Here is a 16,349-nt window from a genome sequence, read left to right on the forward strand (position 1 = left end):
CACATGTTTCCCGTCGATCGCCCCTCCGCAGTTGGGAAAGTCCCAACGGGCAGCGAATTGGGAAGCCACAGTCTGCCATTCCTGTGGCGTGGAAGGACACTGGGGAGTCAAACACAGGGGGAAAAAAAAAAAATAGTCATTAAATAAAAACAATTCATAACAACTAAAACACCAAGCCCCAATATAGCACAAACTCGTTCCCGAGTATGTCCACTCTCCATGGCTTTGAAACGGTCGGCTGGACAGACAAGCTCAACTGAACGCACTGAAGAACAGCCAGACCTATGAAGAACGACCTGAAACACAGAAACGAGCGGACCAGAAGCGCCTAATAACAGGTACAACTGATCCACGCGTACCGAAAGGCAGATATAAACCTCACAGGTAGACTGCGCCGCAGTGAACGGACAAATTAAGCTGAAGTCTAAAAAGCGCGAATCGTCTCTAACCAAACTTCTACTAACGCAAAGTCAGCAGAAGGAGCCCAAAGGGTGCTTTGCTGTGTCTTGTACTTCCTGTTTCTAGTTCCGTCGTACGTGACGTACGTCATCGCGCACGGTTTCAGCGGACTGTTCGTTCGTCGTGTGTGGCCATGTCCGTCCATGCTAATTTTGAGCGGACTGTCCGCTGAAACTGTTTGACGAACAAAGTTGAGCGAACAGTCCCCGCGTGTGTACGCGGCCTAAGAGTGTACAATAACACCAGCAAAGAGAGACAGTGCACTGACACAATCACTGAGAGAGACAGAGCACTGACACCAGCACTGAGAGAGACAGAGCGCTGATGTCAGCACTGAGACAGAGCACTGATACCAGCACTAGGAGAGACAGAGCACTGACATCAGCACTAGGAGAGTGTACACTGATACAAGCATTAAGAGAGAGAGAGAACACTGAGGGAAACAGAGCACTAACACCAGCACTAAGAGAGACAGAGCACTGACACCAGCACTGAGCAAGACAGATCACTGACACCATCACTGAGAGAGACAGAGCACTGACACCAGCATTGAGAAAGAAAGAGCACTGAGGGAGACAGCACTGACACTGAGGCCGCGTACACACGCGGGGACTGTCTGCCGAAACTAAGTTCATCAAACAGTCCGTTCAAACTTTTGAATGAACGAACACGCCCACACACGGCACTTTTTGAGCGGACAAATACGGCAAACTTTGTTCGTCGTACTAAGTCCGTGCAACTTTTGAAATGAACGGACTCGCCCACACACGAGGCAACAGTCCGCTCATTTCAAGCGCATGTGCAGGTAGGCGGGGCCCGCGACGGAGACGTCGCGGGCTCCGCCGCCTGGAATGTACTTAAAGGGGAACCCCAACGCCGAAAAAAATCGGCGTGGGGGTCCCCCCAAAGTCCACAACAGACCCTTGTCCAAGCACGCTACCCGGCCGGCCAGGAAAGGGGGGCGAGCGAGCGCGCCCCCCCTCCCGAGCCGTACCAGGCCGCGTGCCCTCAACATGGGGGGTGCCTTGGGGAAGGGGGGGCCGCGCGGCCCCCCCACCCCAAAGCACCTTGTCCCCATGTTGATGAGGACAAGGGCCTCTTCCCGACAACCCTGGCCGTTGGTTGTCGGGGTCTGCGGGCTTATCGGAATCCGGGAGCCCCCTTTAATAAGGGGGCCCCCGGATACCGGCCCCCCACCCTATGTGAATGAGTATGGGGTACAATGTACCCCTACCCATTCACCTGTAAATAAAAGTACCCAAAAAAAAAAACACAACACACGAGATAAAATATTTTATTGCACAGCTCCGGGGGTCTTCCGTCTTCGGGGGTCTTCTCGCCGGACTCCTCCGCTATCTTCTTGTAGCTCTTTTGCTAGCGGAGGAGTCCGGCTTTCTTCCTCCCCGCCGCCGGCCTCTTCTCCCGACTTCGGGGGTCTTGTCCCCCTCTTCGGTTCTTCTGCCGGGCCACCGCGCCTTCTTATAGCTCTTTTACAGGCGGTGGCCCGGTCTTCTGTCGCCGCTGTCGCCTTCCGGTCGCCTTCCGTTCTTCTTCTTGTTGTTCTTCTTCTTCTCCAGGAGATGTTGACACGTCGCTCTCTCCGGCCGGAATGCCAGAGCCGCGCTGTGCGGCCACTTATATAGTGACAATGGGGCGGTGTCACATGGTATATGTCACATGGGTTGGTCACATGGTGACCCCGCCCCCTTACGATGTCATAGTCCCCATGTGACATCAACCCATGTGACCAACCCATGTGACATATACCATGTGACACCGCCCCATTGTCACTATATAAGTGGCCACGCAGCGCGGCTCTGGCATTCCGGCCGGAGAGAGCGACGTGTCAACATCTCCTGGAGAAGAAGAAGAAGAAGAAGAAGAACGGAAGGCGACCGGAAGGCGACAGCGGCGACAGAAGACCGGGCCACCGCCTCTAAAAGAGCTATAAGAAGGCGCGGTGGCCCGGCAGAAGAACGGAAGGCGGCGGCGACAGAAGACCGGGCCACCGCCTGTAAAAGAGCTATAAGAAGGCGCGGTGGCCCGGCAGAAGAACCGAAGAGGGGGACAAGACCCCCGAAGTCGGGAGAAGAGGCCGGCGGCGGGGAGGAAGAAAGCTGGACTCCTCCGCTAGCAAAAGAGCTACAAGAAGATAGCGGAGGAGTCCGGCGAGAAGACCCCCGAAGACGGAAGACCCCCGGAGCTGTGCAATAAAATATTTTATCTCGTGTGTTGTGTTTTTTTTTTTGGGTACTTTTATTTTACAGGTGAATGGGTAGGGGTACATTGTACCCCATACTCATTCACATAGGGTGGGGGGCCGGTATCCGGGGGCCCCCTTATTAAAGGGGGCTCCCGGATTCCGATAAGCCCCCCGCCCGCAGACCCCGACAACCAACGGCCAGGGTTGTCGGGAAGAGGCCCTTGTCCTCATCAACATGGGGACAAGGTGCTTTGGGGTGGGGGGGCCGCACGGCCCCCCCTTCCCCAAGGCACCCCCCATGTTGAGGGCACGCGGCCTGGTACGGCTCGGGAGGGGGGGCGCGCTCGCTCGCCCCCCTTTCCTGGCCGGCCGGGTAGCGTGCTCGGACAAGGGTCTGTTGTGGACTTTGGGGGGACCCCCACGCCATTTTTTTTCAGCGTTGGGGTTCCTCCTTCGCGGGCCCCGCCTACCTGGAGACGCGCTCGAAATGAGCAGACTTTCCTCCGAGCGGGAACAGTTTGCTCATTTCGAAAGTGGCCTACACACGGGCGGACTGTCCGCTCAAACCAAGTTTCAGCAGACAGTTTTTCGGAATTTCCGAAAAACTTTGTTCGTCAAACTGTCCGCTGAAACTGTCCGCTGAAGCCCCACACACGAGCGGACTGTCCGCTGAAACACTGTTCAGCGGACAAAGTTGAGCGAACAGTCCGCCCGTGTGTACGCGGCCTAAGACTCCACTGCCTGTTTCCCTTACAAGGAATGGCAGCACCGGGACCCGAGAGCCGAGGGACGGGTCGGCCTCGGGCGGCCGACATCGCGTGCACCCTGGACAGGTGAGTGTGTTGATTAAGTCAGCAGCTGCAGTGTTTGCAGCTGCTGACTTTTTTTTTTTTTTTGTATAACAGGCCCTCCTCTTTAACTGTAACATTAAACATTGTGTTAACTAGAGGAGCAACACAGGTAAACAGGGTTATAGCTTCAGATGCTGATGGGATAGGGGTTTCAGATGAGTGGTAGGTCGTTCATAGGGGTTTGCATTTAGGGTGTTTAAGCCAAAGGTCCCAGTTTGTTCGGAAGCTAGTGATTTGGAGGTGGACTTTGGCGTGCATGAATTCCATCAGGCAGTGGTTATTTAAGAGTGTGATTATTTCCATGCTGGAAGGGGGTTGAGGGGATTTCCAGCTTTTGGCGATGGCTAAGCATGTAGCAGTAAGAACATGGGAGATGATATTTTGTGTGGGTTGAGGCAAAGATTCCAAGTCGAGGCCTAATAGTACCAGTTGTGGAGTCAGGGACACAGGAACCGATAAAATGGATAGAAGGAGTTTGGATAGCATAGACCATAGTGAGGTTAGGATTGGGCAGTCCCACCATATGTGAAGTGGGGTACCCAGGGATCCACAGTTTCTCCAGCACAGATTGCTTGCAGTTGGGTATATATGGGCAAGTTTGATTGGTGTGAGGTACCAATTATGGTATATTTTTTGGACTGTTTCCCAATGAAGTATGCATTTGGAGAACTTCGGGGGTGCTTGGAGCCAGCGGAGCCATTGTTGGGTAGTGTAGGTGCGTTGTAGTAAGTGTTCCCATTTTAACATCGTGGGGGATTTGAGCGATGGGCAAATTTCAGTGAGGAGTTTGTAGCAAAATGAGGTCCCTCGTTGGTGGGGTGAGGTGAGATTCAAAAAAGTCAGTATGTGCCAAGTGATTAGGTTGTTTGACCATTGTACTTTAGAAAGAATCGACCGTGTTCTCAGTTATTTGAAGAAGTCCTTATGACTTATGTAAAGGCAGTATGTAGAGTGTGGAATGATTTGAGGGTGGAACCCTGGTACAGGCATCCAATATTGAGGATGCCCATGGTTGTCTATGCAGAGAAATTGATGTCAGTAGCGAGAATGTGCAGAGCTGTCAGCTGTATATATTGGAGCAAGCCCAATGGGATAACCTTAGAGGTTTGTATGGTAGATTTCCACACCCGGATGGTGGCGTTAATTGTGTCTAGAAATGAGTGGGGCTCATGGTGCTGCAGTAAGAGGGTGCACAGGATCAGTTTGGGTTGGGAGATGAGTGCCGCTTGTTTTATTTGTACCTATGTGGTTTGCAGAGTAGTATTCCACCAGGTTTTGGTCTGGGCTAGTATAATTGCTTAATAGTAGGCCATTAAGTTTGGCACTCCCATCCCTCCAGCGGTAACCGGTTTGCAGAGAGTGGTGTTTTCAAGTCGCAAATGTTTTCCATCCCATACAAATGTATTAATAATGTTTTGCAGTTGGGTTATTTGTTGTTTTAGGAAGGGTATGGGAAGTGTTCAGAATAGATATAGGATGTGGGGTAGCAGGAACATTTTAGCAAGGGCGATTCTGCCTGCCAAATAGGGAGATGTGTGTTTAAGGTCTGGTACAGTTTTCTGTAGTTTGGCTGCGAGATTGCTAAGGTTGAGAGAACGTAAGTGTGATGAGGGTGTGGTCGGTTGAATGCTCAGGTACGTAAGAGTGGAGTTAAGTGTCCATGAGAAGGAGGTGTAGTTGGTAACAGCATGTTTGACATGTTGGTTCATTCCAATGCCTAGCATGTTGGATTTGGAAAAATTGATTTCATAGTGAGAAATGTTGCTGAATAGCTCCAGGGTGTCGTGGAGTATGGGAAGTGAGGTGATAGGGTCAGTTAGGGAGATGATAACATCATCCGTGTACAATCCAATTTTGTGCGTGGTTCGTGCTGTCATTATTCCTGAGATACGCGGATTATCTCTAATTGATTGGGCTAGGGGTTCCATGACAAGGGTGAATATTAGGTGAGAGAGTGGGCACCCCTGATGTGTCCCGTAGCCCGGAAGTCAGTACTCTGGCACTGGGGGAGGAATAGATGGCGAGTATGGCTTGCAGGATGGTCCCCGTGAAGTCAAATTTGCGGAGGACTGTAGTTAGGTAGGGCCAATCTACTCTGTCAAACGCCTTCTCTGCATCAAGGGAGATGAACAGAGAAGGCGTCCAATGTTGTTCCACCCATTGTATTAGGTCGATGAACCTGCGAGTGCCGTCTGAGGCTTACCTGCCAGCCACAAAACCCACCTGATCGATGTGAATTAGTTGTGGTATGATATCAGATAGTCGCGTGGCCAGGAGTTTGGCAAATAGCATAGCATCAGTGTTTAGTAGGGAGATGGATCTGTAGCTGGCAGGCTGGTCAGGTGGTTTACCTGGTTTTGGGATAGTGACAATGGTAGCTTGGAGGGATTCTGGTGGAATGAAGCATTGATGGCTGCTGCAATTTCTGATTTGGGAGAACGGGGAGAAAAGTTGAAGAACTTGTTCTGGTGAGAGTGTGGGAAGGTAAATGCCGGAGAGGAATAGATCAATATCAGAGGAGGAGAGTGGTAAGGCTGAGCCAGTGTTGGTGAGATTATATCATTTGGCATAATAAGAGCTAAATTGGTCCGCAATGTCTTTAGGGTTGGTATGTTTTGTGCCATGGTGGTTTGTAAGGAACGGGATTTTAGATTAAATTGTTTTGCATTTGAATTGTTTAGCTAGGTATGCCCCAGGTTTGTCCTGGCTTTAAGGATCCTTACTTATATATAGCGCTGACAGATTACACAGCCCTTTACAACATTAGGGCAGACAGTACAGTTACAATACAATTCAATACAGGGGGGAATCAGAGGGCCCTGCTCGTTAGAGCTTACAATCTAGGAGGGAGGGTCAAGTTATACAAAAGGATAATAGCTGTGGGTGATAAGCCAATGGAGAAAATAGTGCAGTTGTTAAATGGAGGCAGGATAGGCTTCTCTGAAGAGGAATGTTTTCAGGGATCGCCTAAAAGTGGATACATTTGGAGACAGTCTGACAGATTGGGGTAGCGAATTCTAGAGGATGGGCGAGGCCCTGGAGAAGTCCTGGAGGTGGATATGGAAGGTGGTGATGAGGGAGTTAGAGAGCAGGAGGTCTTGGGAGGAACGAAGAGGGTGATTAGGTTGGTATTTTGAGACTAGGCTAGTGATGTAGCTGGGGGCCGAGTTATGGATGGCTTTGTAACTTAATGTTAGTATTTTGAATTTAATCCATTGGGCAAGTGGCAGCCAATGGAGGGATTGGCAGAGAGGGGTAGCAGACACTGAGCAGTTTGTAAGGTGGATAAGTCTGGCAGCAGCATTCATGATGGACTGAAGGGAGATAGTCTATTTAAAGGTCAGGCCAATGAGGAGGGCATTGCAGTAGTCGAGGCGAGAGATAACCAGGGAGTGAATCAGGAGCTTTGTGGTTTCCTTGGTTAGAAAGGGACGTAGCTTGGAGATTTTTCGGAGGTTGAGGCGGCAAGCTTTGGAAAGTGATTGGATATGGGGGTGAAAGGAGAGTTCAGAGTCCAGGATAACAACTAAAATCTTGGCATATGGGGATGGGTGGATGGTTGTGTCATTACTTTTGACAGAGAAGTCAGGGGAAGAGGCACATGGGGGAGGAAATATTATAAGCTCGGTTTTGGACAAGTTGAGTTTGAGGAAGTGTTGTGACATCCATACAGATATGTCTGTTAGCAAGTTACTGATGCATGAGGAGACTGATGGAGCGAGTTGAGGGGTGGAGAGATAGATTTGTGTGTCATCAGCATAGAAGTGATATTGAAAGCCATGAAAGGCTGACCCAGGGCAGAGGTGTAGATTGAAAATAAAAGAGGTCCAAGAACAGAACCTTGGGGAACCCGACGGAGAAGGGAAGAGGAGTGGAGGAAGTGGAATTGTAAGTGACACTGAAGGTGCGGTAGGATAGGTAGGATGAGAGCCACTGAAGAGCACAGTCCCGGAGACCAAGGGAGTAAAGTTTTTTGAGGAGAAGGGGGTGGTCAACTCTGTCAAAGTGTCAGGGCTGGCTTAGCCCTTCGTTCTCTGGGCTGGCTGCTCAGCTGTTGGCTAATTGCTAGCTCTCATCTCTCTCCACAGTTACCAGCTGTTCCTGATCATGCTTGTCTGACCTGCCTACTTAAAGCTGTCCAGCTCACTTCACCTCTGCCTTCGCCTTGGTCACATCACAAGAAACCATCTCCTGCGGTTCTGTTTTAAGACTGGCTTGCTGACATCCCTTCTGGCTCCTTATCCTACTTGCTGTTGCTCTACTTGGATCCCTGACTTCTGGCCTGGCTGATTACCCGATCTGGTTATTGAACTCTGGCCTGGCTGACTACTCGATCCGGTTACTGGACTCTGGCTATGCTTTGACTACGCTTTTTCTATTTACCTTTTTATTTTTATTTAATAAACAAGTGTGATTTAATTGTACTTCTGTCTCGGTCTGATTCATGGTTTCTGACACAAAGGCAGCTGAAAGATCCAGAAGTAGGAGTACAGAATAGTGTCCGTTGTTTTTTGCAGTTAGTAAGTAATTTGTGAGTTTTTAAAGAGCAGTTTCTGGGAGTGCTGAGGGCGAAATCCAGATTTAAGGGGATCAAGAAGGTTATTCTTAATGAGGTGGTCACTCGGTTGTAAACCAGGCATTCAAGGCGTTTAGAGGAAAAGGGGAGCAAGGATATAGGGCGTAGGTTGTTAAGATTGGTAGGGTCCAAGGCTGGCTTTTTAAGTATGGGGGTGACCAATGCATGTTTTAGAGCATTGGGAAAAATGCCAGAGGTGAGGTAGAGATTGGAGATGTGGGTTAAAGAGTGTAGGATAGAGTCAGAGGGCGACTGTAGTGTTTGAGAGGGAATAGGGTCCAGGGGGCAGGTGGTAAGGTGGGCATTAGAAAGGAGCTTAGCAACTTCATCTGTCGTAGTAGATTTGAATAAGGGGAGTGTAAATTGTATTTGTTGATATGGGGTCTTAACTGGGGGAGATACCTGTAGAGTGGAGATTTTCATCTCCTGGGCAGAGAGTGAGTCAGTGGGTGGAGGCTGTGGAGGAAGAAGTAGAGAGTTGAAGGTAGAGAAAAGTTTCCAAATTTGTATTGGTTGAAGTCTTTGAAAGGCTTAGGCTTGTGCCACACATGTTCAAGAGCACAACTATGTTTTTTGAAAAGTTTAGTGTCATCTGTTTGCCAGGGTTGTAGGGGTCGAGGCCTGATTCTGCGTGTAGTGAGGGGAGTGAGCTTGTCCAGGGTGGAGGACAGGGATTTATTGTAGATGGAGGTGGCTTGGTTGGGGCAGGACAGGGAGATATTTTGTCATAGAGGTGGTCAGTAGCAGAATACATATAATAAAACACATAGAATAAATACATATGTTATATGAACACCAGTAATACTATGGTTGAATGGTAGCCTGCTATGGTTTTGTCCATACCTTCCCTCCCTTCCTTTTTGTTTTTTTTGTGTTTTTGTATGTTTTGTTTTCTCCTTACCTACTTTTGAGGAACTTTATAGCACTAATATATGCTTGAAGTGATACTTTTAGCAACTCACCCTTGGTCATATGTATTTGAACATTATATATGGTGTTGATTGATGCTTAGTGGACTCCTCAGTGAACTCTGCTGACAAGATAGTAAGACCCATTCTTTCCAACAACCCCTGAATGTGTCCTGACTAGGGATGAGCCGAACACCCCCCGGTTCGGTTCGCACCAGAACTTGCGAACGACCCCCCGCGTTCGGTACGAACGTTAGAACCCCATTGAAGTCTATGGGACTCGAACGTTCGAATTGGAAAGTGCTAATTTTAACGGCTAATATGCAAGATAGTGTCCTAAAAAGGGTTTGGGGACCTGCCTCCTGCCTCAGGGGATATGGGTCACTGCAAAAAAAAGTTTTAAAAACTGCCGTTTTGGCGAGAGCACTGATTTTAATGACGATTAAAGTGAAAAAAAAAAGTGAAATATTCCTTTAAATATGGTGCCTGGGGGGTGTCTGTAGTATGCCTGTGAAGTGCCACGTGTTTCCCGTGTTTAGAACAGTCCCTGCACAAAATGACATTAAACGGAAAAAACACCATTTAAAACTGCTTGCGGTTTTAATGTTATATCTGGTTCCTGCAATATGGTTGAAAATCATTGAGAAACATGGCATGGGTAGCCCTCCCTGCCCATTACCAGCCTATTTGGGTCCTGTACGCATATTAAGGGGAACCCCGTACCCATATTAAAAAAAGGAAATGCGTGTGGCCCCCAGGCCCTATATACTCAGAACAGCAGTATACAGGTGGTGCAAACAAGACAGGGACTGTGTAGGTTTGTTGTGTTAAGTTGAATCTGTTTGTCATTTTCAACCGGTACATTTTTAAAGTGTAGCTCCAGTCAAAAAATCTTTAAGCTTTTTGGAAAACATAGGGAAGGGTTATCACCCCTGTATAATTTGTTTTGTCGTCCATCTTTTTTCATCTCACTTGCTGCTGTCTCCTTGCGTTTGCAAGTAGGAGATGTTTGTAAGTTGGATGTTTGAAAGTAGGGGCCTGCCCTATATTATAGCGGTATGTACTGGGTACAGAGCACGCAGACAGCACGCACTATCTCCTAACACTACTGACTGCAAGCTCTATTATTAACCACTTGTTAGCCCAATGTTTGCATAAAGTGAAAGATGAAGTTATGCTGAGTAAATAGATATCAAACATGTCACTCTTCAAAATTGCACATGCCCGTGGAATGGCGCCAAACGTTGCTACTTAAAAAATCCCCATAGGCGACGCTTTAATTTTTTTTTTTACTGGTTTCATGTTTTGAGTTGCAGAGGAGGTCTAGGACTAGAATTATTGCTCTCGCTCTAACATTCTCGGCGATACCTCACATGTGTGGCACATGCGAGCACATGGGGACATGGGCGCTTGAATTTTTATTTTATTTTTTTATTGTTCATTTTACTTTATTTATGTTAGTTTGACATTTTTTTCCCCAAAAATATATTTTTGATCACTTTTATTCCTATTACAAGAAATGTAAACCTCCTTGTAATAGGAATATGGGGTGACAGGTCCTCTTTACAGTGAAATCTGGGGGGTCAATATGACCCCACATCTCACCTCTAGGCTGGGAAGCCTGAAATAAAAAATAAAAAAAAGATTCTGGCTTTGATCGTACTGGCGAGTTGGTAGAAGCCCCGGAGGGCGGTGAGGGGTGGGGGGCGTCTATGGCTGGGTATTTCAGGGTATCACCGAGTATGGCTGGGTATCTCTGAGTATGGCTGGGTATGGCAATTTATGGCAGGGTATTACAGAGTATTGGCGGGGTACTACAGAGTAATAGCAGGGTACTGCAGAGTATTGGGGGGTACTACAGAGTAATGGCAGGGTACTGCAGAGTATTGGGGGTACTGCAGAGTAATGGCGGGTACTGCAGAGTAATGGCGGGTACTGCAGAGTATTGGGGGTACTGCAGAGTAATGGCAGGGTACTGCACTGCAGAGTAATGGCAGGATACTGCAGAGTATTGGGGGTACTGCAGAGTAATGGCAGGGTACTGCAGAGTATTGGGGGTACTGCAGAGTAATGGCAGGGTACTGCACTGCAGAGTAATGGCAGGGTACTGCAGAGTATTGGGGGTACTGCAGAGTAATGGCGGGTACTGCAGAGTAATGGCGGGTACTGCAGAGTATTGGGGGGTACTGCAGAGTAATGGGGGTTACTGCAGAGTAATGGGGGGTACTGCAGAGTAATGGCAGGGTACTGCACTGCAGAGTAATGGCAGGGTACTGCACTGCAGAGTAATGGCGGGGTACTGCAGAGTAATGGCAGGGTACTGCAGAGTATGCACTGGTATTGCAGAGTATTGGCAGGGAATTGAGGGGTTAAATTCGGTGAGCAGCGATGTGGGCACTGCAGATGCAGCCCACATCGCTGCTGACACCGATCTCTTTCCCCTCCGCTTTACCGATCGGTACAGAGAGGGGAGGGAGGAACAGGCGTCATAACATGACGCCGGTTTGTTTCCAAGTGATCACTCCGTCATTTGACGGAGCAATCACGTGGTAAACGGCCGCTATGAGCGGCCGTTTACCGTGATCCGTGATGCGACCCGACGGTCACGGATGCTCTCGAGTGCGCACACCTCGGGGCACGCGAGAGCAGAATTCTGGGAGGCCGTTAATTAACGGCCTCTCAGAGTTAAACAACCGCCCTGAAGCCGTTAATCGGCAATGGGCAGTTGTTAAGTGGTTAAAGCTAGATCACTAGCTATATAGGTGAGGTGAATATAGTGGTGTATACTGCAGTCAGGGCACAGACAACAACCACTACACAGCAGCAAGATAGGAAATCAGCCAAAAACAATTGGTGTGTACTGTGTTGAAGGTACACAGAACACCCACTGCTTCAGATGCTAAGTAACACACTAAACGAAGCCGCCTCAAAGGCCGCCTTATATAGTGTGGGGCGTGCACTACACAGCCTGAGCTATGATTGGCCACAGGCAGGATGCCTGTGGCCAATCATGGCTCTCCTCGCTGCCGGCGCTGCGATTGGCCAAGCATGCGGGGTCACAGTGCATGCTTGGCCAATCATGGGGCAGCAATGCACTGCGCCACCGCAGTGCATTGTGGTCCGCGCGCGCGTCACTCGAATTTTGACGCGAACGGCCCAAACGTTCGGAATTCGCCGAACGGCCGAACAGCCAATGTTCGAGTCGAACGTACGTTCGACTCGAACACGAAGCTCATCCCTAGTCCTGACGAAGGGAAATGCGTTGACGCAGGGGCTCACTGTTGTTCATGTGGTGCAGATTTTCTCTTTTTTTGCACTCTCGTCCATTATATGATATGTATTTTCTACTTTTTCTCTCTTTTTTGTTCTATTGCCTTATTAACTGTTATCAATAAAATATATTTTGATATTCCAACTCTTTTCCCCTTCTTAAGTTATGTCTAAGGCCTCACAAAGCCTAGAGCTGCCTCTGGTATTTGGTGATTGGCCACTCAGGCATCCAGCACTGTCACAGAGGAATGAAGAGAATGTCTCATCCTTGTGTACACACTAAATCAACAGCAATAAAATTACACTCTTGCTTTGTCCCATTGGCAAAGCACAACTTTACTCTAAACGCTGGTGTTATTTGTTTCTGTTTTTTCATAAAGGATAAGTTCACCTTTTAAAAAAAAATTAATTAATGCACATCTTTTTGCAGGTAAAAAAAAAAAAAAGTGCATTTCATTTTTTTTTTACTAGGAGCCTGCAACGCATTGCACCCATAATCAGCAGATTGAGAATGCAATGCAGGGCTCTTGCAGACTGTCAATGTTAGGTGTATGCTCATAACTCATATGAGCAGGCAGTTACACGCTGACAGGAAGCATCAAAGAAATAGAGTGCTCAGCAGCGTCCTGGTAAGTCTTCAAGAGCTACAAGCCCACAGCCACATTCACGGAACCCTGCTCGCTGTCACAATGGGGGAACAGGGGGGTGCGAAGACTGCAGCAACGGTAAACACCTATTGTAGCTGCTGACTTTTAAAAATCACACTTACCCATCCCAGGATCCAGTGATGTCCTCACCCAACCCGGCTGGAGTCTGTGCTGGACTTCGGGTGCAGGAGCCTGCATCTTAACTATGGGTAGCTGACTGTGACTGCTTGCAGCTTCACAGCTGGCTGCTCACTGTGCACGTGTGAGCCACTGTGAGTCCCATGAATGGTCCTGCAGTGTTCTGGAACCTGTGGTATGCCCCAAGAGGCTGTGGGGGAAGGAGGAGGGGCGGAAAGTACCCCACCCCAAAAAAAAGAAATTCAAAATATGAGAGGAGGAGGACGAGGAAAAGTGAAGCTTTGGCAACATACGTGTTTAGCAGACCAAGGTTATCTTTTTATATCTAGGTTATTTTGAAGACTATTGTATTCCCTGTTATTAAAATATAGTAAATCAAGATTCAAAAAACTTTTTAAAATGAGTCTTTCATATCTGCACATTAAAATGAACAATATATACCCAGAAGATTTTCATTTTTGGCAAGATCATAAACAATTCTATATATCTTGCATATTTTGCTGAAACATTGATACCCAGTATTTTTATTTAGCCAAGTTAAGCCCCATACACATGATCGGATTTTCCGACAACAAAACAGTGGATTTTTTTCCGACGGATGTTGGCTCAAACTTGTCTTGCATACACACAGTCACACAAATGTTGACCCAAAATTCAGAACGTGAGAATGTGATGACGTACAAGACGTACGACAAGCCAAAAAAAAGGAAGTTCAATAGCTAATGCGGCTTTTGCTTGATTCCGAGCATGCGTGAACTTTTGTGCGACAAACAGTACACACGGTCAGAAATTCCGACAACAAGTTTTGTTGGTGGAAAATTTGAGAACCTGCTGTCAAACTTTTGTTAGCGAAAATTCCGACAGCAAATGTTCAATGGAGCATACACATGGTAAGACTTTCTGACAACAAGCTCACATCCAACATTTGTTTTCGGAAAATCCGATCGTGTGTACGGGGCATAACTCATTTGTATTCTGTAGCAGATAATTTTACAAGCAGCATGGATGTCTTTTTTTGGGGTTTATACATCATTGAGGCTCCTTTCATATGCACAGTGGAGTCTCCGATCCACCTCTGAAATGCTTCAATAAAGCAACTAGGTGAGTTTCTTTAAACAAGCTGGATATGCTTACAGACAGGGCTTTGTAGGATAGGGAGTAAGCAGGTTAGGTCTGCTGGAGCTAAGGTTTGTGAAAAATTAGAAAACTGCATTTTTGTGGCTGACAAGCCCTAGGTCTGTTAGTTAGGACAAATGATGAGATGAGCTTGGGCTCAGTTTGAACTTCACCTTGGGTGTACCTGGAAGGCAGCTGGACCAATAGACCAGTAAGCTGCAGGGCTCCCACTCATGCTGCTGATTGGTATAGGAATGAAACCAGCCTTCTACAGCTCATTGGCCTGTCACTGACAGCTGACTTCAGGAATTGGCCAAACGTTCAGACTGAAACTGGAGCCAAACCCAAATATTAATAGCACCAATAAAATAACCACTGTTTACAAAATGTCACTGGAATGGACTATGTGCCTTAAAAAATGCTGCTCACATTAGGGGGCATAGTACCAGCTAAATATCCCTTACTTACAATTCTCTGTACTAAGGTGAGAATACAATTAAAGGTTTTTCTTGCCCTACTATAAAATACTAAGAATATTTGCAAATATGTAGTTTCATTTTATTTACTATATTTTAGCAACTTGCTACAGGCTATTTTTCAACACTATCAGCCATATCAGTCTCTGAAATCTTTACTACAGCAGGGTAATTTATGAGGCTCCCTTAGCTACCTGCTTCTGCTTGTCTAGGCTTATTTATCTGTGCAACACATTTAGTTCACATGTGAAGAATGGGGCGTCATAATCGTATCCTTGAAATGAGAATCTGGGCTTTGTTTGCCAAGTATACCAATGTGGAAGACACTGTCTTCACGTAAGATTAAAATTTGTTCAACTGCAATGTTAGCTCAATAGTGACACTACAGCTAAGGGAACATGTTGGTGGATTGAGTCATCTATCAAGATCTTTATTCACCCGCCACAGTCTTTGCAAATAAAAGTAGTGTATCATGCTACGTTCTTCACAGTACAAAGAAAATTAATGGTCAGTGAATTCAGGAAGAAAATTGAGACACCTGAACGTTGGTGGAGACTGGAATATAAAATATTGCCTTTGAAGTTGTATATGATGTCTTGGTCAATATAATTTTATATCCTCATAGAGTTGATTCTTGCAACATACAGCCCATGTTATCCAGAGAGAACTACAGTATATGGTCTACTGGCTAGCAAAATATAAAAGGTAGCACTGATGCAAGGAGCTTAAAACCTAGCACACATGGGCTGAATGTTGGACGGCATTGGCCAGTTCAATATAAATCTCCCAACATTCGGCCCACATGTACTGCAGCTAGTCCAACAGAATCTGGCCGATCTGTTGATGGGGCATGACCCAAAAAGGTCTGCCAAAGGAGTGCTCTGGTGGGGGGCAGTCCCACTGTTAGAACACAATAGCACAGCAAAGGGACGTCGTTGTACTAACATCAGAATGTGCTTAATAGAGTGATTAACAAAAATGTGTATGATTTGAGATCTGAGTTTTGTTTGACACTTGGAAAGTGTAAGTAATTGTGGAAAAAATAAGGGCACCAACTTGATTAGTTTGGCCATTAGAGAAATACGCTGTGTATAGTCAGCATTCAGTAAGTATGCTGAAAAGAGTGCTTTAATGTGAGTCACTTGAATGCAGGCAATACAATTTTTTATGTATTTTCAAGTAATGGAATGTGTCACATTCACCTGCTTCCCATTTGAATGTTGTGTCTATGTGCCTGCCTGCTGTGGGTGACTTCTGGGTTTTAGTGGGTTTAAGTGCTTCACCAATAGGTTACAGTGCTTTCCCAATTGAAGCCTAGCCATATCCTTAAATAGCTATTGTGCATGCTGCTTGGTGTTTGAGCAATCAACCCAAAATTCTAGCACCTGAACCCCCTCAGTCTCTTGGCACCTTCAGCATTCCATAGTGATCCCTAGTACCTCCTATACTTCAGTTCCTGTGAAACTTACAAATGTCCCCAGTGACCCCATGTACTTCAGCCAACAGCCTGCATACTGTATCCCCACTGGCCTTTTGCACACCAGCCTACATCCAATGATCTGTGTGATGTTATGTCACTGTATCCAGTGTCCGAGTGTGATCCATGTACTGCAACCACCATCCAGTGTTCCCATGTGTCCATCGGGAAATTCAGTGCTACTACAGGGGCAAGTCCCTTGTCCCTGTAGTTTGGTGTCCCCAGCAC

This window comes from Lithobates pipiens, unplaced genomic scaffold (genome assembly GCF_037356315.1).
Source record: "Lithobates pipiens isolate NorthernLeopardFrog02 unplaced genomic scaffold, aLitPip1_a1.2 Scaffold_13, whole genome shotgun sequence".
Taxonomy (NCBI): domain Eukaryota; kingdom Metazoa; phylum Chordata; class Amphibia; order Anura; family Ranidae; genus Lithobates; species Lithobates pipiens.